Genomic DNA, 25,878 nt, shown 5'->3' on the forward strand with positions numbered 1-25,878 from the left:
GGGTATTTATATCGGATCGGCTTGTGATGCCTTCTTTTCTTTGTACAGTTTTATGTACACGCTAACGTGGCTTTTCTACAAAACTAAACAGAAGAAAAAAAAATCGGCCAGAAGTCGTAAAGTGTACAATATTTTCAGCATAGGGAGTTTGCGTTGTTTGGGATGTTTGAGGCGTACGGTGTCGGTACCTGTGGCTTTATTCCCGGCTTCTAGTCTCTTCAGAGGTTCTGTCTCTTTCTGAGGTTTGTGTTCCGTGGCTTTTGAAGAGTTTAGCCGCGTTCGTTCTGTTCCGTTCTTATCAGTAACCGCATGTTAAAAAAAAAACACCACCGAGAAAAGAAAAGAAAAGAAATGTGGTCTTTTATTTTTGCTGAGCAAATCAAAGAAATATTATCTTGTAAGTACTCTTCCTTATAGCTTTACAATAAAATACATTCAGGAAAAAAAAAAACTGAGAGAGTGTGGTTCTTTAATCTCTACTTGGTTCTCTTGACTTTGTTAGCAAATATTAACATAATCAGACAATTCTTTCACACTCCACTGTGTTCTTGATATTGACCAGGTAAGTATAGGATTCACATGATTTAAACTCTACTTAAAACACTTTTATGAACAAAACAGTTTGCTAGTTGGAACCATGTCATCAGCTTGTAATATATATATATATATATATATATATATATATATATATATATATATATATATATATATATATATATATATATATATATATATATATATAATAACTGTAAAGAGGGGATAGTTCTCAATTAACTTTTTTTGGGCTGCAGTTTGGGCAGCGTATTTTTGGTGTAGAAGGGAGCGATTAGATGAGAGATAAAGGGAGGAGATTAGATGGTGGAAGGTTGTGAAGACTCATCAAGAAACATCAGTGAAACATCATTAGAAAGCACTTATATAAATAACAGTTAGGTAGTTGTTAACATGTAATAAGAATGTAATTACACTCACCTCTTTCATAAGAAGATATATGTGTGGAGTGGTGGAGTTTTGCAAAGACTCATCATGAACATGTGAGCAAAGTAGGGAAAATATTTTGTAGTTAGATTAGATTAGATTAATTAAAATGTTAGGCTTCATATATGTTCCTCTTTTCAACATATGTTTATTTTCATAGCATTTTTATATTATGAAAACTGCACAAGATATTCATAATATAAACTTGGCAAATGTGTGGTGTGCATTCTAAATCATTAGATTACATATTTTGGGTTACATAATGGTCAAATACTAAATGACATGGAAATGTGTTGCATTTGTTTAATTTCCCAGGTTAGTGTGTGGTAAGAAGTATAACATTTAATCATGATGAGTTCTGATGGACAGGTTCTTGATATTAACTTAACAAAGTGTGTGATATACACTCTTTATTAGTAAATAACTATTTTTACTTTTCTAATGTCAATTTCCAGATCCAGTTGAATTTCACTAAAATGCATAATTGATATTAACACTGTGAATACAGCTCTTAAATAAAAAATATATATAAAAACTACTTAATGATGATTTTAATTCATTGATTTTACCAACTTGAAAACCTCTGGAATATAATCAAGTGGAAAATGGATGATCACAAGCCATCAAACCAAGCTGAACTGCTTGAATTTTGCACCAGGAGTGGCTTAAAGTTATCCAAAATTAGTGTGTAAGACTAGTGGAGGAGAACATGCCAAGATGCATGAAAACTTAAATTAGAATTTAAAAACAGGGTTATTCCACCAAATATTGATTTCTGAACTCTTAAAACTTTATGAAAATGAAATTTGCTCTGCATCTTTTTTGTTATTTCAGCCATTTCTCTTTTTCTGCAAATAAATGCTCTAAATGACAATATTTGTATTTGGAATTTGGGAGAAATGTCTGTAGTTAATAGAATAAAACAACAATGTTTATTCTTCTCAAACATATACATATAAATATACGTTGGTGAATTATAGTATGTACCCATTCTTAACCTGAGCTGGGGGGGTGTAAAGATGGGCTCTTTAATCAGTTAGAGGATGGACACGGACAGGGCGGTGGGGTCCCACCCCCAGGAAAAGGGAGTTAAAAAACACATCCATCAAAAGAACAGAGAGTAATAATAAACTCCTACGCATTAGTGCATAAACTTTAGCTCAGCTCCGGATTAACCGAATCTCCTCCACAACCCCCCGTCCGTAAATATACCACAAAATAGCAATTAGCGTTAGCGCGGCAACCGTGTGTTCCCGCGCCACGGCTTAATGAGTCCGACACGCAGCCTGACCTTTCAGCTGCTGAGTTCAGTACAAATATGCGCATAACTTCTCATGTTAATCACTCAAAGCTACGCTAAGGCTAACGCATTAAAGGCCAACAGCACCTGTATCTCAATCCCACTCTCTCTCACTTATTCACTTTGTTCCCCTCTCTCTCTTTTTCTTTCTCTCTCTCACTCTCAGTTGCTCTCTCTCTCTCTCCCCCTCTTTCTCAGTTGTTCTCTCTCTCTCCCCCTCTCTCAGTTGCTCTCTCTCTCGCTTATTCACTGTCCGCCTCTCTCTCCCTTCTCTCTCTATTTATTTCTCTCAGTTGCTCTCTTTCTCTTTCGCTTGTTCACACTCCCTCTCTCTGTTTTACTTTTTTTCTCTCCATCAGTTTCTCGCTTGCTCACTCTCACTTTTTTCCTTTTTTTCTCTCTCTCACATGCTTTCTCTTTTTTGCTTAATCTCTCTCTCACTTGCTCTTGCTTTTTACACTACCTCTCACTCTTTCTATCTCTCTCTCTCTCTCTCTCTCTTTCACTCTTGCTTGCTCACTCAATTTTTCCCCTCTTTCTGTCTCTTTCTCTCCCATACTTTCTCTTTCACACACACACTCTTTCTCTCTTTCTTTTTCTCTCTCTCTTTCTTTATCTATCACTCTCTCCATCAGTCTCTCTCTCGCTTGCTCACTGTCACTTTTTCCTTTTTTTTCCTATTTATCTCTCTCGTTTGCTCTCTCGCTATCTTTATATCTGTTTCTCTCTCTCTCACTCTTTCTCACTTTCTGTTTCCCTTGCTCTCACTCTCTCTTGCGTGCTCATGCTCTCTCTTTCTCACACACTCTTTCTCTCTCTCTCCATTAGTCTCTCTCTCGCTTGTTCACTCTTAAATTTTTCGTTTTTTGTCTTTTTTTCTCTTACCTGCTCTCTTTTGTATACCTTATCTCTCTCTCTCACTTGCTCTCTCTTGTTTGTTTGTGCTCCCTCTCTTTATTCTCTCTCCTTCCCTCTCTATCTGTTTATCACTCACTCTCACTTTTTTCCTCTTTCTTTCTCTATCGCTCTCCATCAATCTCTCTCGCTTGCTCTGCTCACTCTCACTTTTCTTTTCTCTTTTTTCTCTTTTTCTCTTTCGCTCTCTCTCTCACTTGCTCATGCTCTCTCTCACTTACACTCTTTCTCTCTCTCTCCATCAGTCTCTCTCTCACTTGCTCACTCTCACTTTTCCCTTTCTTGTGATTTTTTTCTCTTACTTGCTCTCTCATTTGTATACCTTATCTCTCTTTCGCTTGCTCTGCTCACTCTTACTTTCTCCTCTTTTTTCTCTGTCTCTTTCTCACTTGCTTTCTTTCTGTCTTTATATCTGTTTTACTCTCTCTCTCACTTGCTCATGCTCTCTCTCTCTCACTTGCTCATGCTCTCTCTCTCTCTTTCTCTCTCTCTCTGGTCTCTCTGAGCAGCAGCAGTAAAGCACATAACTGCAGGCTCTGTATGTAATGTTAAAGTGGAGATTAGCCTAGCGGTGCACATCCCTGTATAATGATTAGGAACGGCTCCTGCTTTCGGATTCTGCAGCTATCCCATAATTCCCAGTGCATGGCGGGGCTCTTTCCGGAGGGCGCTCAGAAGTGAGGAGGGGCTTTAAGGAGGGGTGGCTGGGCTCACAGTCATCGTGATGAAGATGAAGGTGGAAATAAAGGTGTGTATACTATTTGTGATGATGATGATGATGATGATGATGATATGATATGAATAGAGTTGGATATTCACAGTAATGCAGATGCAGTATGGTGATGATGATGAGGATGATGATGCTACAGGGTTTTTTTTACAGTATATGGTGCTGGTTGGTGTCCATGCTAATTAGACACCTGACCAGGTACACAAACATTATCACAGAAACAGTGTTAATTATAAGGATTATGTGGAGGATGAGGATGAAGATGCTCTTCCTCTCTGTAGCATCACACAGTCAGCGCTCTTCCTCTTCTTCTCCGCCTCCGCGCTCTCTGGGCTCCGGATGGAGGGATGGATGTGTGGAGTGATGGAGGGATGAAGTGAGGGGGTTTCTCTCCATCAGTCGCGGCTGCAGGGGCTTCTGGACCAAACGGAGCATCACAACACACACACACACACATACACACACACACACACACACACACACACCGGCTCTGTGATCCCCAGCAGCTCCATCTCCATCTCCTCGCCCCGGAGAGTGTGTGACACACTGGAGTGTGAGTAATGTGATTTGTCTCTGAGTGTCGTGTGATGGAGAAGGGCTGGCAGGGAGTATACACTGTGGGGACTGGAGGGGGGATGTGTGTGTGTGTGTGTGTGTGTGTGTGTGTGTGTGTGTGTATGTGTGTATGTGTGTGTGTGTGTGTGTGTTAGTAGGAGAGAATGTCTACTACACAGTGTACAGTTTTAAGCTCCAACAACACCACAGCAACCACCTACACATGTACTAGTGAACACTTGCTTGACAAAGCAATCGCCCAGCATCACCCAAGCGACCACTGAGATCATCAACTGCCACACAGCTCCATACAGTGGTGCTTGAAAGTTTGTGAACTCTGCAATTTTCAATATTTGGGAATAAATATGACCTAAAGCCCTAAAAGTAGACAAAGAGAAGCCAGTTAAACAAAGAAGGCACACATATTATAGTTAGTTTACTGTTTTTAAGTAAAATAATCACATTTTTCTCAATGGAAAAAGTATGTGATTTTCTAGGATAAGCAGTTAGTTTGAAGGTGAAATTGAAATCAGGTGTTTTCAATCAATGGGATGACAATCAGGTGTAAGTGGGCATTGCTTTTAATAGTCGACAAGTTCACAAAGGACCCCAGCATAACTTCTAAGCAACTGAAGCCCTCTCTCAAATTGGCTAATGTTAATGTACATGAGTCCAATACTAGGAGAGCACTGAACAACACAATGGTGTACATGGCAGAATTGCACGAAGAAAGCCACTTCTCTCGAAAAAATAACATTTCTGCTAATCTGCAGTTTGCGTAAGATCATGTGGACAAGCCAGAGGAAAGGTATTGGAACAATGTGTTATAGACAGATGAGACCAAAATAGAACTTTTTTGGTTTAAATAAAAAAGAAAGGCAATCACTGCATTCCAGCATAAGAACCTTTTTTTTTAATATAAATTTATTTCTAATTTTTCCCATTTTCTCCCCAATTTACACGGCCAATTACCCAACCCATTCATTAGGACACCCCCTATCACTAGTGATACCTCAACACACCAGGAGGGTGAAGACTAACACATGCTTCCTCCGATACATGTGAAGTCAGCCACCGCTTCTTTTCGAGCTGCTGATGCAGCATTACCAAGCAGCCAGCGCGCTTGGAGGAAAGCACAGTGGCTCGGCTCCGGTACATCAGCTCACAGACGCCCTGTGCTGCAGACATCACCATAGGAGTGATGTGGGGAGAGAGCGCCACCTACCCACCCAGAGGGAGCAGGGCCAATTTTGCTCCCTCTAACGCCGGCAGCTTGATGGCAAAGCTGCATAAGCTGGGGTTCAAACCGGCGACCTCCTGCTCATAGTGGCAGCGCTTTAGACCGCTGGACCACTCGGCGCCCCAGCATAAGAACCTTATCCCATCTGTGAAACATGGGGGGTGGAAGTATAATGGTTTAACTGTAGCCTGGAACAATCGAACAATGGAACTCTGAATTATACAGTATCTGAGAATTTTTACTTGGAGAAAATGTCAGGATATCTGTTCATGAACTGAATCTCATAAGAAGGTGGGTCATGCAGCAAGACAACGACCCTAAGCACACAAATCGTTCTACCAAAGATTGGTTTGAGAAGAATGTTTTGGAATGACCAAATCAAAGATTTGATCTTAACCAGTTGAAATGTTGTAGAGGGACCTGAAGTGATCAGTTAATGTCAGAGTTAAAACTATTCTGTCAAAAAAATTTATCAATATAGCACCACACAAGCAAAATAAAATCTTAAAAATCCTTAAAAATCTCATAGCATCCACACAGGGCACTAAAACGCTTTTCAATAAACACCATAGCAATATTCTCAAAACCACCTAGAAATGTATAGTAGTAGCAACCACTTTAAAATACAGTATACTATAGCAACCACCACAGAACATCTAAGCTACCACCTAGTACCCCCATAGCATCATAGCAACCACCTACATAAAACAGCAACAGTGGAACTACCCCAGCAGTTCTGTGGAGAGAGAGAGCAAAGATGTGTGATAGTGTTTGTGTTTATTTGTTGCACTCTTAAATCCAGTAGAGCTCATTTACATAAACAGGAGTGGAGGAGGAGCAGTACTGGGAGAAAGTGGGAGGAGACAGTAATGTGGTGTAATAGAGAACATTACCAAACACTGCTGCTGATCTCACACACTCACACACAGCGTTAACAACTACAATCAGAATATATGATTTATTATCAGTAAATACTGTATCATGTATATGTATTTAGTGTGGTTAGTGAGTGTTAGTGTGGAATTAAATCGAATTAAATGTGGTCTGTGTATTCATTTTGTTGTAGCTAGCGAGCATTAGCTGATGTAGCTTCCCAAACACACTGATTAGACACTGCAGTCATAAAAACAGAGTTTACTATTACAAAACTGAATTAATAACCAGTTTAAATCAGTCCACTTCTGGATCAGGGAAGCTCAGTGATGCCGAGTCAGTTCACCCCAGTTCACCTCAGTTCTACAGAAGCCTGGCGCTGGGCTGTAGATCTGACCCAGATCAGGTTCTGAAAGCTAGCAGTTTCTAAGAGCAGAGTGAAAGCATGAGTGCTAATAGTGCAGTAATTAGCCCAGTGGAATTGTGGGAAATGTAGGTCAGGCTAGTCAGAGAAAAGGTTTCACCGCACATACTGTATCTTAAACAGCTCAAAGGGCATTTAATATGAATGTTTTTCACTCTTACATAAACTACAGTAAAACTATCATTTTGGTGTCTGTCTGCAATTTATCTCCTTTAAGAGCCCGATCTTACCATCTCAACAAGAACTGTCTATATAAAGTATCACTTAAAACATTGGACACATCCATTCTCAATCACTTTTTTCTGTATTATTATATTCTACTTTGTATATTAATATTGGGTTGAGTTTGGAATGAGTGTGTGATGAGTTTGAGAAGAGTATGGGATAAGTTTGGCTTAGTGGGAGTGAGTTTTAGATAAGCATGAGGTGAGTATGAGTATGAGTTTGAGATGAATATGGGATAAGTTTGGGGTGAGTTTTGAATGAGCGTGGGGTGAGTTTGGCATGGGTTTAAAATAAGTTTTGGATGAGCATGGAGTGCATGGAGTGAGTATGAGATAGGTTTGGGGTGAGTTTTGGATGAGCATGGAGTGAGTATAGGATAAGTATGGGATAAGTTTGGGATGAGTTTGAGATGAGTATAGGGTGAATTTGGGATGAGTTTGAGATATGTATGGGATAAGTTTGGGGTAAGTTTGGGATGAGTTTCAGAAGACTATGGGGTAAATTTGGGATGACTTTGGGATGAGTATGGTATAAGTTTGGGGTGAATTTGGGATGAGTTTTGGATGAGTATGGGATAAGTTTAGTTAAGTTAAGTTTGGGATAGTTTTAGTTTTATTTGAAATACGGATGAGATAAGTTTGAGATGGGTTTGGGGCGAGTTTGGGATGAATATGGGAGAAGTTTGGGATGAGTATGGGGTTAGATTAAGGTGAGTTTGAGAGGAGTTTATAATGGGTATGGGGTTAGATTGAGGTGAGTTTGAGAGGAGTTTGGGATGGTATGGGGTTAGATTGAGGTGAGTTTGGGATGAGTGTTGGGTGAGTTTGAAAGGAGTTTGTGAAAGGTATGGGGTTAGATTGAGGTGAGTTTGAGAGGAGTTTGGGATGGGTATGGGGTTAGATTGAGGTGAGTTTGAGAGGAGTTTGGGAAAGGTATGGGGTTAGATTGAGGTGAGTTTGAGAGGAGTTTGGGATGGGTATGGGGTTAGATTGAGGTGAGTTTGAGAGGAGTTTGGGAAAGGTATGGGGTTAGATTGAGGTAAGTTTGGGATGGGTATGGGAGGAATAGAGGATGAGTTTGGAATGAAATTGGAATAAGTCAGATATCAGATTGAAGGAAAAGCGGCAGTAAGTGCTCAGAACCTCTTCAGTTCTTTTTATACTTTTGAAGCTGACTGAGAGAATGCCAAGAGTGTTCAAAGCTGGCATCAAAGCAAAAGGTGCCACTTTGAAGAAGTAGAAAAACATATTCTGGTTTGTTTAACACTTATATATATTCTCTCTCCTTGCTGCTGATTGGTCATTTGACCTTCTGTTTGAGAGAGTTTATTCTATTTAAAGTCCGAGAGGTTCAGAAAACACAGGAACACATATCATGAAATTGTACAGATTGTACAGTTATCTGTTTTAAAAGTGTTTAGTCTTTAGGTTCCGCCTGAAGTTAATAATGGAATAAGATTAATACTGCAATGCTGCAGAGATTAATGTTTAACATACATATTTCATTATTCTCAGAAATCATCACTCCTCTTCGCAACACCTAGAACACCCTGAGGGTTACACACACACACACACACACACACACACACACACACACACACACACACACACACACACACACACACACACACACACTCACACTAATGAACATTATCAGACTCTGGGAGTTCTGGGAAGGTTCTGGGCCAGACCTGCTCACTCTGTCTATATAACAGAGGTCCATTCTGTCCCTCAGTGTCCTGCTTCCTCACCCTGTCCAGCAGCAGGATGTGGTCACTTTAATTTGTTTAGTCAAATAAAGGATATGCAAATCAAACACATGCTACTGCCCAGGGAAGAATTTGTCAGATTCTGGACTAACATTGCTGTGAGGATTTGATTACATTCAGAAACAGGATCTAAAATTCTAAAGTGAGGTCAGAATGTTTACCACCCCACCTTATCCCCAAACCCCCAACGCATCCCACCCTAAAGTATTGGACACACTCCATCATTCAGAGAACACAGTATTGTTCCAAAGCTCAACACTGAGCTCTATTTTTATTTTTTATTATACAGGGACTAAAGATAGATGTGTGTGTTTGTGCATTTGCACATCTGTGTTAGCAGTCTGTACATTTTTTTTTTTAATTGTGGATATAAGTTGAAAAGGGTTCTTGGAATTGATATAAAACCTTTCTGTACATAGTTTTATACAGCTCTGGAAAAAAAATTAAGAGACCATTTCAGTTTCTGAATCAGTTTCTCTGATTTTGCTATTTATAGGTATATGTTTAAGTAAAATCAACATTGTGGTTTTATTCTATAAACTATGGACAACATTTCTCCCAAATTCCAAAAATTAAAAATATTGTCATTTAAAGCATGTATTTGCAGAAAATGAGAAATGTCTGAAATAACCAGCCACAGAGCTTTCGGACCTTCAATAACACAAAGAAAACAAGTTCACATTCATAAAGTTTTAAGAGTTCAGAAATCAATATTTGGTGGAATAAGCCTGCTTTTAATCATAATTCTCATGCATCTTGGCATGTTCTCCTCCACCAGTCTTACACACTGCTTTTGGATAACTTTATGCCACCCCTGGTGCAAAAATTCAAGCAGTTCAGCTTGGTTTGTGGGCTTGTGGTCATCTTATCTTACTCTTGATTATATTCCAGAGGTTTTGGATTTGGTAAGATCAAGGAAAAACATCATCATTAAGTGGTCTTTTTTTTTCCAGAGTTGTATATAACACTTGTTGTGGTTCACCAAAGGACATTTTTAAAGTTTAGGGGATTTGGGGATTTAGAGACCTCTCTGGTGATAACGCATATTTGCACATATTGCACATTTTAATGCAGGTTAATAAAAAAAAAGTAGAGTTTCTGAGTAATTTCTTTTATTATTTTGTTAATTTATGAAATACTATCAAAATGTAGAGAGCAATTACATCCAATAAACCTACCAGACTAGTCTGTGTTTAGAATGAATATGGGATGGTTGTACTGATTTCACTATAAAAGAAAAACAGGGACTGCTGCTATAAGTACTTTCCAGAACCCTTTTTTGTCTCACCTTATTCCGGTAGCGTTTGCAGTTTCTGTCCTTCAGTGGAACGATGTTCCGGATGACGTTCCGCCGGTTATCCTGCGAGGAAAGCGGTGCAGATTTCCGCAGCAGATAGGAACCGCTGTTAATGGTGTCCCATTGTGTTAGCCACGTGCTAGCACGCTATCTTATAAATATCACCTGCTGACAGTTCATTAAAACGTCCCAGGCGGGGGGTGGGGGTGTGGGGGGTATTCGGGGGCGTGACAGTAACGATATGCAGATTGCCGGGGCGATTTGGCAGCCGCTGAAACGTGGAAATATTGAAGGATTTATTATTATAGAGCAGTGAGGGTCGGGAGGGCTCGTGGGGGGTGGGGGGGTGGGGGGTAACACTGTCTGATCAACTTAAGCTGCAGATGAGTGGGAATTCTGACATGAGTGTAATGTATAACACGTTTCAGTCTGGCCTGTCAATCAACAGAGGGGCGGGGACTATTTATAAAAGAATTCTCTATAATATACTGTATATAGTAAAAATAGGACATCGTTAACCTGTAGTCACGCTGGTTTTTATAAAACAGTCATGGCAGGACCAGTCAGTAGGGTGGTGGGAATTATCCCCTTCACTGAGATGAAGCTTCAGGTAAATCCTCAGATAAAGTTTTAGGTAAAGACTCAGATAAAGTTTTAGGTAAAGACTCAAGTAAATCCTCAAATAAAGTTTTAGGTAAATCCTCAAGTAAAGTTTTAGGTAAAGACTCAGATAAAGTTTTTGGTAAAGACTCGGGTAAAGTTTTAGGTAAAGACTCAGGTAAATCCTCAGGTAAAGTTTTAGGTAAAGACTCAGGTAAAGTTTTAGGTAAAGTTTTAGGTAAAGACTCATGTGAGGTCTCAGGTAAAGTCTCAGGTAAAGATTATGGTAAAGTCTGAGTTGATGTTTTAGGTAAAGTTTCAGGTAAAGTTTTAAATAAAGACTTAGATGAGGTCTTAGGTAAAGCCTGTGGTGAAGTTTTAAGTAAAGTCTCAGGTAAAGCCTAAGGTGAAGTTTTAAATAAAGTCTCAGGTAAGCTTTAGGTAACGACTCGGGTAAAGCCTTAGGTGAAGTTTTAGGTAAAGTCTCAGGTAAATTTAAAGTAAAGTCTCAGGTAAGTTTTAGGTAAAGACTCAGGTAAAGCCTAAGGTGAAGTTTTAAATAAAGTCTCAGGTAAGCTTTAGGTAACAACTCAGGTAAAGCCTTAGGTGAAGTTTTAGGTAAAGTCTCAGGTAAATTTAAGGTAAAGTCTCAGGTAAGTTTTAGGTAAAGACTCAGGTGAAGCCTAAAGTGAAGATTTAGGTAAAGTCTCAGGTAAAGTTTTAGATAAAGACTCAGGTGAAGTCTCATGTAAATTTCAGGTCAAGTTTTAGATAAAGACTTTGATAAAGTTTTAGGTAATATATCAGGTTAAAGTTTAGGTAAAGTCTCAGGTGAAGTCTCAGGTAAAGTCTCAGGTAACTTTTTAGGTAAAATCTTATATAAAGTTTTAGGTAAAGGTTTCAGATTATGTTTTTACTAAATCTCTCCTGAGATTTAGTAAATTCACAGAGTTTATGGAGCTCTATGGGTTTAATAGAGAGGGGCTGAGAACTGATCCTTGGTATGGATATGTGTTTTAATTTTAACTTTAGGCTGAGTTTAGGATAACTGGACATCCAGCACACACAGAATAGGTATTTGTGTAGAACACGAGTGCAGTAATGCTGTGTTGTTAATGGAGTGATGTTAACGATGTGTATAATTGCTTCTTGTTTGTCAGTGTTATTGTTTTTTCAGTCTCAGGTAGAAGAGCTCGCTGACACAAGAAAAATAGGAATGTCTCTCCACCAAAACTTTAAATCGAATAATTACAAAAACACAGAACTCAATTAAATGCAATTAAACATGTAGCGGTGATGATTTTCTGCCTCGTTAGCACCAATGCTGATAAATAAATAACTGTTGGCTTTTTACGGAAATTTAGTGTGTATATATATATTTTTTACTTTATCACATTTCAGAATGAGTAAATGTATATCTGATGTGTGTGTAACAGTGTGTAACAGTGTGTGTGTGTTACAATGTGTAACAGTGTGTGTGGGGGAGTGCTGCCTCTTCTCCTTCCACTTTCATTAGTGTTTCAATTCGTCTGTGAGGTGTCCCGCTCCCAACTCCGGCCCGCTTTAATAAGACGTGACTGATTGATTGAGGTTCGGTTGGAGCCGGGCTAATTGGGCCAGGGTTGAGGAGTGTGTAAAGTGTATAATTAGGATGGAGCTGCTTTAGATGTGTGTGTGTGATACGTCCCCTTGATGTGCTTCCAGCCACGGCTTTATCTGAAAATCAGCCCATCCCACTGTCCTCACCACGGACTGATGTTTTTATTTACGGCGATTGTAATTGGGCCAAGCTGAGTGCTGAGCTGAGAATCGGGCTGAGTATCAGGCTGAGCGCTGAGCTGAGTATCAGGCTGAGCGCTGAGCTGAGAATCGGGCTGAGAATCGGGCTGAGAATCAGGCTGAGCGCTGAGCTGAGTATCAGGCTGAGCGCTGAGCTGAGTATCAGGCTGAGCGCTGAGCTGAGAATCGGGCTGAGAATCGGGCTGAGCGCTGAGCTGAGTATCAGGCTGAGCGCTGAGCTGAGAATCGGGCTGAGAGTTGGCCTGAGTATCAGGCTGAGTGCTGAGCTGAGAATCAGGCTAAGCATATAGCTGAGCATCAGAATGAGAGTCAGGCTGAGTGCTGAGCTGGGTGTTGGGCTGAGTTGAGATTCGAGTTGAGTGTTGGGCTGAGATTCAGGTTGAGTGTTGGGCTGAGATTTGAGTTGAATGTTGGGCTGAGATTTGAATGGAGTGCTGAGCTAAGTGTTGGGCTGAGTGCTGAGCTGAGAATCGGGTTGAGTGTTGGGCTGAGAACCGGGTTGAACGTTGGGCTGAGAGTCAGGCTGAGTGCTGAGCTAAGATTCGGGTTGAGTGTTGGGCTGAGTGTCGGGCTAAGTGCTGAGCTGAGTGTTGGGCTGAGTGCTGAGCTGAAAATCGGGTTGAGTGTTGGGCTGAGAGTCAGGCTGGGTGCTGAGCTAAGATTTAGGTTGAGTGCTGAGCTGAGAATCTGGTTGAGTGTTGGGTTGAGAGTCAGGTTGAGTGTTGGACTTTCTGACTGAAAGTTAAATTGAGAGTCAGGCTGAGAGTTGGGGCTGAGTGTCGGGCTGAGACTGGGGCTAAATATCAGGCTGAGAGTCAGGCTGAGTGTTGTGCTGTGTTTTGGGCTAAAGACGGGCTGAATGTCCATCTGAGAGTTGGGCAAAGAGTCAGGTTTGGAGTCAGGCTGAGAGTTGAGGCTGAAACGTAATGACACTGACAAATAACATGCCACATTTAAGATGGAAAAGAAGCTTTTTACAAGAAAGTGATAAATTATACGCACCATTTCAAGTGGAATGGGAAACTGTAGAATAACATTATGTTATTACATTCTATATTACCTTTTTTATAAACTGAATATTCTAAAATGGAACAGGAAATAATGTGCACCTTTTTAAGGTGGAATGGATAATAAGGAAAAAAAGATTTTGTAGTTTTGTTTCTAGAATCTGTTTTCTAGAATATGGATTAAAAAGAGGTCACTGTGTGAAACCTGGAAAATATCTTACGCTATTCTGAATTATGAAAGCTCGTTATAAAGTGTTAATTTGGGCTGTTTTTTGTGTTTATCTCTCTCTCTCTATTTTGAGCCGTTATTAGTTTAAGTGATTAAATTTTTTTGGCTCTGGTGCCAAACATTCACATCACGCGAATGTCCAGCATCTTCGGACACCTGTCCGTGCCATATGGATGCCCATTCTGAAAGTTAACTTTTTTTTTTGTTCGTGCCAGAATGCAGGTGAGCCATTTGCTGTCAGCAGATTCTATTACGCGGGACAGGCGGTGTGTATTCGGGACAGGCGGTGTGTGTTGTCGGGGTGTGTGTGTGTGTTGTTGATAAGGGTGTGTGTGTTTTTCCCCGAGCGTGGCTGCACCTGTTTGGAGCCGGTGAGTAATCAGGCCCAGACGGGGATCTGACGGCCACCATGAGGCAGCATATTGCAGAGAGAGAGCAATATGTGTGTGTGTGTGTGTGTGTGTGTGTGTGTGTCGCCTGACCGGCTTGCACTGACACTTGGGCTGCTGGGACAGAGTCACTCGCTATTAGCAAAATGAGCATCACATTAACCGGCAGAGACGCAACTATTACAGGCCTTCAGAAACGTCAAAATACCTCCCCCTTACTGCTCGTTTCTACTAGCATCCCTATGGGAATTCTAATAGTTTGTTAGCATGAAGCTAATGACAATGGAAATTAACATTGATCCAGATTAAATATAAGTTTGCAGCTTCTAATAGACACCCACCTGTTTGTGTAAATTTGTTTATTTATTTCCATGTAGATCATATTTGAACCCCAGATAATATTGGCTGATTGTAAGGAATAGACCTGTCTAAAGTTCAGTTGATTTTTATTGTCCTGTAAAAGTTGCAATGAAATAATCACCCTTATAAACTTACCTCAACATGTCTTATAGTCATTTACCATGCATAATACAGGCAGGGGCAGTGCCCACCATGCGCAATACAGTGAGGAGTAGTGCCTACCATGGGCAATACAGGCAGGGGCAGTGCTCACCATTGGTAAGGGGTAGTCAGGGGTAGTGTCCACCATAAGCAATACCATCAGTAGTGCCCACCATGGGCAATACAGGCAGGAGCAGTGCCTACCATGGGCAATACAGGCAGGGGCAGTGCCTACCATGGGCAATACAGGCAGGTGTAGCGCCCACCATGAGCAATACAGTCAGGAGTAGTGCCTACTATGGGCAATACAGGCAGGGGCAGTGCTCACCATTGGTAAGGGGTAGTCAGGGGTAGTGTCCACCATAAGCAATACCATCAGTAGTGCCCACCATGGGCAATACAGGCAGGAGCAGTGCCTACCATGGGCAATACAGGCAGGGGCAGTGCCTACCATGGGCAATACAGGCAGGTGTAGCGCCCACCATGAGCAATACAGTCAGGAGTAGTGCCTACCATGGGCAATACAGTCAGGGGCAGTGTCTACCATGGGCAATACAGGGAGAGGCAGTGCCTACCATGAGCAAATACAGACAAGAGTAGTACCCACTATGGGCAATACAGGCAGGGGCAGTGACTACCATGGGCAAATACAGACAAGATTACTGTCCACTATGGGCAATACAGGCAGGGGCAGTGCCTACCATGGGCAAATACAGACAAGAATACTGCCCACTATGGGCCCACCATTAGCAATATAGATGTCCAATGAAAAAACCCTTATCTCCAAAACGGCAACTTTACAGGGCGAGAGAAAAAAAACTTTGTAAACTTTCAATGGAAGTCGATTTTTAAAAAAAGTTTATTTCAGGTCATTTTGAAGAGTTTCTATTGGTCCGTTCATTAAGAAATTTTGGCACAGTGTAAGGGACAGTTTGTCTATTCAAATTATGTAATAAACTAAAAATCGACAAAAGTACATATCCTTAATACTACCCGTATTTAAACACTGCAAAACTACACTGAACTGATGCATTATGAAAGAAAGAGGTTGAGTGTTTGGGAGTTGGTGTCAAAGTGTGGGCCAGTGAAAGTGTAAAAACATTAATAACAGTGAAGTTATAATGGGTAAAATTGACACTGTGACCCAGTCAGAATCAGTCAGTTTCCTCTGGTGCTCATCTGCACCAACACACACACAAACACATTGTAGGAACTCTGTGATGCCCAGCACTGTCTGGATGGCTCTGCAATGGTGACAGGCTCAACAAGCTGCTCCTGCTCAGAGCTCCAGGCCAAGAAACCAGACACGTCGCCATGTGTGTGTGTGTGGTACAGTCTCAGTATAGGTGTGTGATAATAGTTTTAAGTAAGTATGCGGGTAACGCTGTGTCTCTGGTTTCAGCTGAACTGGTTTTACTGGAGCTGGTTAGAGTGGAGCTGGTGTAGATTAGACAGTGTGTGGTGCAGCAGGTGAGAGATGACACTGCTGAGAACGCTCTGGGTTCAGATAGAACCAGCCGCAGGTGCTGTGGGTGTAGAATGCTGTAGAATTCTGCAGAACGCTGGAATGTGGGCGGACCTGTTGTATACCTGTCGGCCGGAGGTGAGTTCTGTGCTCTCGAGTGGTGATGTCAGCTACCAGGTAATGATATACGGCTGCAGTCAGTGTTCCCACAGTACCAGTAGCACCAGGCAGTGGCGTTTAAGTGGATAGAGCACAGGGTTGTGGGTTCAATACCCATGCTCAAAAATCTGCCTCTGTTAAGCCTTTAAATTAACCCTCACAGCTCCACAAGCTTCTCAATGCATGGGACCTCAAACATCCCAGAGGGAATCAAATGGAAGGAACAAGAAATAAACTTTGTGGGTAGATTGGCATCATGTGACATGCAAAGGATTTGAGTTTTATGCCTAGCCATGCATGTGACTTATACACCAACTACAAAAAAAGGTATGCAAAGAGTGACTCAAGAACCATAATTGTGTATAATTAGGTAGGAGTGATGCCCTCCATGAGTCATCCATAATGCCAGCACCATTGGCAGACGGCTGCATTACACAGTACTAAATACATACAGACCATAATGATGACTGCCCTAGTAAGTTGGTGTAATTTGGTTTAAACACCATCGGTCTTCATTACAGGCATTAAGTTAATTTTTGCAATCTACTGTACTTCTGACATGGTGCAACAAGTGTGTTTGTGTGTGTGTGTGTTTTCACTGCACAGGTTAAAAAAGGAGGCCATATTCCATCTGTGTCCACTAAACAATCTCAGTCAAAAGTTTTGACACACCTTTTCTCACTATGTTTTCTTTATTTTTATGATTGTTTACATTGAACATTAAATATGGAAGACAATAAAGCTATACACATCTTTCAAAATACAGATATGTTGCAAAATTATATATTTGTTTATTGTATGTATTTCTCTGTATTAATAGTTCTAACAAAGCAGACGTTCAAATTTGGATTGGATTAACATTACTACTTAACTACTTACATACTTAGCATTGTTACCATAATCAGTATAATAGCTGTATTATACAATAATCTGATTCTAACACAGACATGATGCATCTTTTACACACACTTTATTGTACTCAGCTCACACTCATGTTCATATTTGTATTTAAAGAACACATTTAAATTACCAACAAGTATACAATTAATGAGTCTTCAGCTCCTAATATTACAAAAAGATAAATGTTGTCCATAGTTTATAGAATAAAACAACAAGTTCATTTTACTCAGACATATATCTATAAATAGCAAAATCATAGAAACGGATTCAGAAACTGAAGTGGTTTCTTAATGTTTTCCAGAGCTATATGTTACTGAAATAGCCCTTGTTTGGTGTGTAATTAGGACAGTGTTTTTTTTTTTAATATTAAAATAATTATTAAAATGTTCATTATGGGAAAATGGACAAACTATGCTGCTAGGTATAAGTGACACTGATACCCATGTGCAATTACATCACTTGTGCATCTGTAATATGTAAGATTTTGTACTTTATTAGTAGTTACACTGTTATTACACGATTGTTAATGTGTAACTACACAGTTATTTGAGACAAGTAAGACTACATATCAATCAAAATGCCTTTAATTGTTAGTCTTCCGTTAATATGTGTATATATGCAATATGATGACCAGTAATAGGCTCTTAAATGTAATTGATTAATTTTATTAGAATCATTCAGCGCTGATCAGTCTTTGTATTGAGTCTGTTTTAAGGATCAACCCTGAAAACAGCACCTGCAGAACATCGTTCTCTATCCCGTCAGGCTCCTGCTCACCTCCTGCCCTGATTACGCCTCGGAGGAGGCGCAGCGTCTCTCAGGGCTGTTTTTAGAGCAGGGATCGGAGGGCGGAGTCAGAGGGCTGCATTGTTAGCACAGTTCATGGTCTGATTATAGGTGAGTGGACTCAGATCAGGAGCTTCGGGGCTGTTTGTTCTCTTTAAACTGAAGGAAAAGAGCAGATCAGACACACTGCAGGAAACCCAGCCTGGCAGAAATCCAACCTGCTTTATTCAGTTTAATGCTGCTGCCCCCTGTGAGGTCAGTGAGGGAACTGCAGCCTTTAAACTCCCCAGAGGGAATCAAACCTCAGGAAGGAAACTTGGTGGGTAGTTTGGCGATATGTGACATGCAAATGATTCAAGTTACCCACTCGGTTGTGCATGTACTGTAAGCAAGGTGAGACTTATAACAAATATACCTAAGCCAAATACAGAGAGGGTTAGGACTGTGGACATTGAGGAATCAGGGATCTCCTCCATGAGTCATTATGTTAGTGCCAGCACCATTGGCAGACAGCTGCATGACAAAGTACTACATGCACACAGATCATTATTATGACATTGCCAAAGACTGCAGGGGTGTCATGCCAGACATGTCATGCAGTCATGCAGTGATTCACAATAGCAGTGAGTCTTTGTCAGTGACAAGTTTGCTTTTGTCTTGGTGGAGACTAAGAAGCTAAGGCTCAATCCCTTTGTACCCCTTGGTCTTATCTTGGTCTATTTTGTGTGTGCATTCATAGGGTAGGGTGTCCTGATTCTTGTTGGACTGAAGGGGTAGGTGGAGGTCTTAGGGCGCCACCCTTCTGTTCCAAGAGGAAGGGTCACACTTGAAAACAAGGGGTAGGGGTACAAAACAGAAATGGGACCAGGCCTATGGGCCTATGGGAGCCTCAATAAACCATATACAGTTCAGCCTCCTTGGTTTATCAAACAAGGGAAAAAGTCCATACAGCACAAACACTGATATAAATACAGTATATGTGTGTTTTTGTATTTATTAGCGCCCCCTGCAGAGAGATCTGCTGCCCTAAGGGCAGTGTGTGACCTTCACTACGATTAAGTTTATTCTTCTGCTTTTGGGGAGCTGAGCGTCACACTTAAAACTCCAACGTATGCATTTATAAAACTTACAAATGGCACTAAAGAAAAACTAGAACACACATACACACACACACACACTCATACACACACACAAACACACTCACACACCTGCAGCATCAGCTCCACTGTCCTGCTAAAAATAACAGAGCTGCTACAGCACAACGTGACTCACCTGAACTAACCAACTGCATATCAAAGTAAACACATGTGTGCAGCAAGAAGTCGATAGTTGTAATTTACTGAATCTTCATATGGTTGAATCTATTGATGATATAATAGATTGATTACAGTATTAAATGGTAAAAATAAGGTTATTGGTGAAAACAATTGAGGTACAAATGATAGGAAACTCTAGTTCCGTCTTGGAGCCTCTAGCCTGGATACAAAATGAGATACAGTTGGGCATGGAGGTATATAGGTTCTGTATGATATCCTGAAACACATTTACCCTCAGATGTTGCAGCTTGGCCTGTAGATCCTGCTCTACACACTTATAGTTTGCTGAAGCTGCTGTCCCAGCAGCTTTCATAAATGTTTGTTTGGGGATAAATCTGGAGACCAGGCGGCACAAGAAAGTGTTGCAATCTGTTGGAGACAATACTGAGAAGTTGGAATTCCTTGCTGTGTTTGGGTGAGCATTATCCTGCTAAAAAAATGCCAATTGGAAGTCCTGCCATGAGATGTAACAACACATGTGTCTACATGATGTCCTGCAAACATCACTGAGCTGTTAGTTCACTCATATCACTACTAGGGGTGACTGACTGTTGTATGTGATGCTCCCCAGATCATCAAACCAGAAGTTGGGGCAGTGTGTCGCACCATCAAACCACCATACTCAAATCTGACTGTCATCAAAATGATCATCATGCTTCTCTCAGTCCAATGATGCTGCCCCTCTCAAAGTCTATCAATTGGGAAAGATGTCTTGCAGTCAATATTCTCTCACCCAGAGGTACACTACCCAGAGATATCCTTTTATGTTGCAGCAAGGGAAAAATGTATGCCATCTTGTTGTAAGACCCAGTTTCTAATCATGCAAAGTTTTTTAAGCAACCCTGGATGCCATATTTTTTCATATCTGACTGTAAGAATATGAAATGTGGGTGTATTATTGTTCCTTACAGGGTTACATACAGTATATAAATATATATATATTGTATGAAAATAGTTCTGACTGAAATAACAGGAAATTGAGTGAGTTTTATTATAAAGTTAAAGCCGTATATATATATATATATATATATATATATATATATATATATATATATATATATATATATATATATATATATACATGTATATGTATGTATATATATATACATACATATACAGTATATATATATATATATATATATATATATATATATATATATATATATATATATATATATTTCCTTCCATCACTGGAGCGTTCCTAACTTGGACGCGTCTCTATTATTCATAATTACTTATTGATGATAGTATATATATATTTATATATAAGCTGCAGCGATGTGGGTGTTTGCTATGGGCAAAGTGGGGGTGGGAGTGTTGGGGGTGTTGGAATGAGTCATCAGCTCTCAGCTCTATCATCAATAGAACGGTCAGTCCACAATGCACTCCCTCCTGCTTCTTCAGTCCATTCAGGTGTGTGGTCAGGTGTAAGGTAAGGTTTGAGGTAAAATGTTTGGTCAGGTGTGTGATCAAGAGTGTGGTCAGGTTTGAGGTTCGCCGTGTAGTCAGGTGTATGGTCAGGTGTTTGTTTAGGTGTGAGGTCAGATGTGTAGTCAGGTGTGAGGTCAGATGTGTAGTCAGGTGTATGGTCAGGTGTGAGGTCAGATGTGTAGTCAGGTGTATGGTCAGGTGTTTGGTCAGTTGTGTGGTCAGGTGTATAGTCAGGTATTAGGTCAGGTGTTTGGTCAGGTGTGTGGTTTGGTGTGAGGTCAGGTATGAGGTCAGATGTGTTGCCAGTTGTGAGGTAAGGTCTGTGGTCAGGTGTGTGAACCAGTGTGTGGTCAGGTATTAGGTCAGGTGTGAAGTCAGATGTGTGGTCTGGTGTGTGGTCTGGTGTGAGGTCAGGTATGAGGTCAGGTGTAAAGTCAGATGTATGGTCATGTGTGAGGTCAGGTATGATGTCAGGTGTTTGGTCAGGTGTGTGATGTGGCGTGTGGTCAGGTGTATGGTTAGGTATGAAGTCAGGTGTGTGATCATGTGTGAGTACAGGTGGGTTGCCAGGTGTGAGGTCAGGTGTGTGGTCCGGGGTGAAGTCAGATGTATGGTCATTTTCATTTCTTTGTCATGTCAAACCCTGTTTTTATAAATGCTCTACTACATTGGAAATAGGGGTTGCCCTCAATGTACTTCCGAGTCAAAATAAAGGTTGATTGATTGATTGATTGATTGATTGATTGATTGATTGATTAAAATTAGCTGAGCAGATAATAAATAATGCAGATAATGTAATGTTCATACAGTCTGCAATCAAATAAAAGTCAAAGGAAATGTAATAAACACAGTTTTTCTACAATATAATCCTAACATTTCCTGATGTGGGCTTGTATATGCGTAAAGAGACACAGAGTGGGAGGGGTGGATTATGCAGGTTTATCGGCTTTGGCCATTTTGCTTAAGCATTTTGCCAGCAAGTTAAAAAACGACACACACACACACACACACACACACACACAGAAAAAAGCTATGCTGAGTTTAGAGCAGGAGTAAAGCTGGGCTAAATGAAGGAGGCTGACCCTCATCTAAATTTCAAACAGGATTAGGAGCACACACACACACACACACACACACACACACACATACACACGCAATAAGGGCCAAAGCTGCTGGGCATTAGATTAAGTCAGTAAAAGCCCAAACCTTCCCTCTGTCCCACATCAGTGTGTGTCAGGGCGGAGAAATTTCATTATGATCTCAATCATCTTTTACATTTGACTGATTTTTATATAAATAATCAGATAAAAAAATTATTCACAACAAACTCTCTAAACACCTTTACTATGATCTTAAAACATGGATGTTCTTTAAGGGTCGTTTAGTAAAAGCAGTGATGCTGAAAATATTTGTACTGAAAATATTTTATGAAGTATTTTATTCAGCTGAAACGAGTTTTCTCACAACAGAAAACAGGCTGCATAACTCCTTTTGGAGTATGGCTTCAAAATATTTCAGGAGCACCCTGCCCCACCCATGAACTCATCATCCTCTCCTCAACTCAAAACCACACCCCATACTCCACAAAGCAAGCGATAAAAAAAAAAATAAAGATACAAAAATAAGAGAATCTAAATGATAAAATCTACTCACTTATTGTAATGGCTAGGCTGCATTGAGGCACAACGATGGTCCACAAATGATTTTGTAGGGCTTAAGAATTTTTTACAAAAGAAATTACATTTCGAGGAACCCACGCCAGCCTGACTGCTCTCCAAATGGAAATGGGTGGTCAGTAGTTCTGTTTCAGGCAGATATGTAAATGATTACAAAAAACGCTCTCTCTCTTAAAGGATACTTTTGGGTAGTGTACCTCCTGGTGAGAGATCATCAACTGCTAGACATGCCTCTACAACACATTCAAAGACTGACTTGGTGCAAAAAATTACCAAAGAAAAAGAAGAGATTATGGATGAGAAAATGGAATTGGAATGGAATGGATTTCACATATATAGTCCTCTCTAAATATATTGGAACATTTACATTTACAGCATTCAGCTGACGCTCTTATCCAGAGCGCCTTACAAGGGTATTCTTATTACATAGGTAGTGGGCCAATCTAGGAGTCTTACCCATGGACACTTCTTGGTGTAAGGCAGTATAGTCACCTAGATTAGGAACTAAGCCCCAGTCTCCACATGATGAGGCAGCTCAGTAGTACGCAGTAGTGTTATTCACTGCATCACACCAACAAAAGCAGCGCAGTCGAAGACTGAAAACATTTAGTTTTGACATTAAATAATGAATATGATGCAAAATATCAACATTTCAGCACCTTTTACCAAAACCCACTGTTTTTCCAGATGTTTCCTGGATGCATCATATATATTTTTTACTGTAAAACCCAATAATATTGTTTTTGGTCTACAGCAAAAGAAATAAGATTTGTCTCAATGTTCGAATACTTTTGTGGGACACTTTAGCAGCTTTAGCTTTTGTCCACAATTAAAAATTGTGTTGTGAGCCAGATTTTACAAGCAACTTATGCTATAATGGGCATTTAAATTTGTGAATTAAGTTTGGGCTTACTTTGAAAATAATTCAGACCTGGGAGTCAAAAAAAAGGGCAAAATACAGAGAACCTAATACAAAATACTGGCCAGGGTCCAGCATTCAGTGCCTCAGAACATAATAGTTCAATCTACATGTATTATAATTAAATAACTGCGCTGGTAACGACTCAGCATGTTTCTGGAGAACAGTGAATATCAGTGTGTTTGGTGTTTGGTATCAGACAGAGCAGCTGCCAATGGTGGAGTCCCTCAGCTCAGCAGTGTGTGTGTGTGTGTGTGTGTGTGTGTGTGTGTGTGTGTGTGTGCCCTGCAGCTCTGGCTGTTTATGAGCTGGAAAAGTTTCTAAAAGCTGCGTCTGATTTGGAGAGGAGCGCCAGGGACGAATCGACTGAGCTAATTGCTGCTTTTTGTAGGTGGCTTCATAATTTACTCTGCTAAAGTGAGGCTTAGAGAATGTGTGTATGTGTGTGTGTGAACGTGTTGTGAGAGTGTGTATGTGTGTGTGTGTGTGGTGAGTCTGGAGGTCTTGGTGGGATTCTGAGTGTTTTTACGAGCACTGATGTCTTTCTGTTGTGACTGCATGAATACTGTATGTTTCATGTATATGGATGCATTGGGACTGTTTTCTCTCTGTGCGTGTGTGTGTGTGTGTGTGTGTGTATTTTTGTGTGTGTGTGTGTGTGTGTGTGTGTGTGTGTGTGTGTGTGTGTGTGTGTGTGTGTGTGTGTGCACATTTGTTTCTGAGAGATGTTCTTATTCTCCTCAAACCCAGTTGCCCTGCAGGCATTGCCTAAAGCATCAGCTCCCACAAGCTTCTATCCCTCTATCTCTCTCTCTATCTATCTCTCTTTCTGTATATCTCTCTAGCTCTCTCTTTCTATCTCTCTATCTGTCTCTCTCTCTCTATTTCTCTCTCTCTTTTTCCCTCTGTCTCTGTTTCTCACTCTCTAGCTCTCTCTCCCTCTCTTTCTCTCTCTCTCTCTCTCTCTCTCTCTCTCTTTTTAGCTCTCTCTCTCTCTCGCTCGCTCTCATGTTCGCATAACAACTAGCTGACTCATCTGGATTTGGGCTTAGAAAAAAAGGGAAGAGCCTTATCATTACTGGCTCCGCCTCCATCCCCACCCCCCCAGCCCGCCTCCATCCCTACCCCCCCCCCCCCCCCAGCCTACCTCCATCCCCACCCCCTGGCCCCGCCTCCATCAGAAATGTAAGTATTTCAATTTCAAGCAATGATCAGATCACATGTGATGCATGATAATGGCAGGTGTGAATGAGGCCGAAGGTTATTGTCACACCTGTACTATTTGCTCTGGTTAAATTAGACTTAGGAATTTAGGAATTAGGAATTTTTGAGAAGGTGTGAAAACAGTAATCACACTAGGGTGTGGACCAAACAACTGCATCATCGAAAAGAGTTTGGTCTTGGTGGTCCTACATACTTTTTTTTTTTGTGGTGAAACTTGATTCGTCTCGACTATCAAATATACTCCTAATGAGCTACACAGCTGTTCAGTTTCAGTTTAACTTGATTTATTACCCACATGTAATTAATTATTACTACAGCTATAAACTAATGCATAGTTCTTAAGCATCAACTAAGGAGAGCTGTTGCTCAATGGTAAACTCCATTAAAATACGTTCCAGTCCTGAACACATTTACTTTTTGTATTTACTTTACTAGGCCCGCTAGAAGAGACAATGTGTTCACTTTGTTGTGACGCATTTTGTTGCGCTTGCATTTTTTTCTTTGTGTAAAACTGAACCAAGAACCAAATCAAAATGAAAGAGCTTCAAGTTAACAAACTTGTGATATACTGATCAATAACAGGTGTGAAAACAACCATAGACCACTGGTCCACTCGAAAGCGGTTCCGTTCCGCGCTTCTGAAAAGATTCTAATAGTTATTTTAGCTAAAAACATTTCTAGATCTAACAGGTGATGCCGGATCGTGCTGGATCTTACCAGAATGTTCCGGACACTCAGCCGTCACACAGCAGCTCTTTAACAAGCTCTACACACTCCACACTCGCTCGCCCCGAGAGAGAGGAAACACTCCAACACGCGCTTACAAGGTTAATTAAAACGCTGCGGCATACCGACGCGCCGCCGATAAAAGGTGAAAGTTAAGAAAAGCAGAGCAAAATTATAATGAAAATAGTCGCCCCCTCCACACTTTATTCCCTTAATCACTGATTACTCTCCTCCTGTTAATTGAAGATAATTATAGGATTTTAATTTTCAAATGTAGGTTAGGGGCGAGAGTGAGAGAAACCATTACAGACGTCTGGGGGTTCGAGCCTCCTTGAGTGACGTAAATGAAGAGCTTACTCTGGGTGGAAATGTCTGATTCTTAAAGGTCAGAATTAAGGGTCACCGCCGGCCACTACATTTTAACAACTTCTGAGCGGCTGGAGGC

The 25,878-nt window shown here is 40.7% G+C and overlaps 1 protein-coding gene across 1 annotated transcript in view; it reads right to left on the bottom strand.

The window, feature by feature from the left end:
- Window positions 1-25,878, bottom strand: part of parietopsin — a 416,841-nt gene that overhangs the window by 1,098 nt on the left and 389,865 nt on the right. The gene's annotated exons all lie outside the window — the stretch shown is intronic.

This window comes from Astyanax mexicanus, chromosome 10, assembly GCF_023375975.1.
Source record: "Astyanax mexicanus isolate ESR-SI-001 chromosome 10, AstMex3_surface, whole genome shotgun sequence".
NCBI classification, from domain to species: domain Eukaryota; kingdom Metazoa; phylum Chordata; class Actinopteri; order Characiformes; family Acestrorhamphidae; genus Astyanax; species Astyanax mexicanus.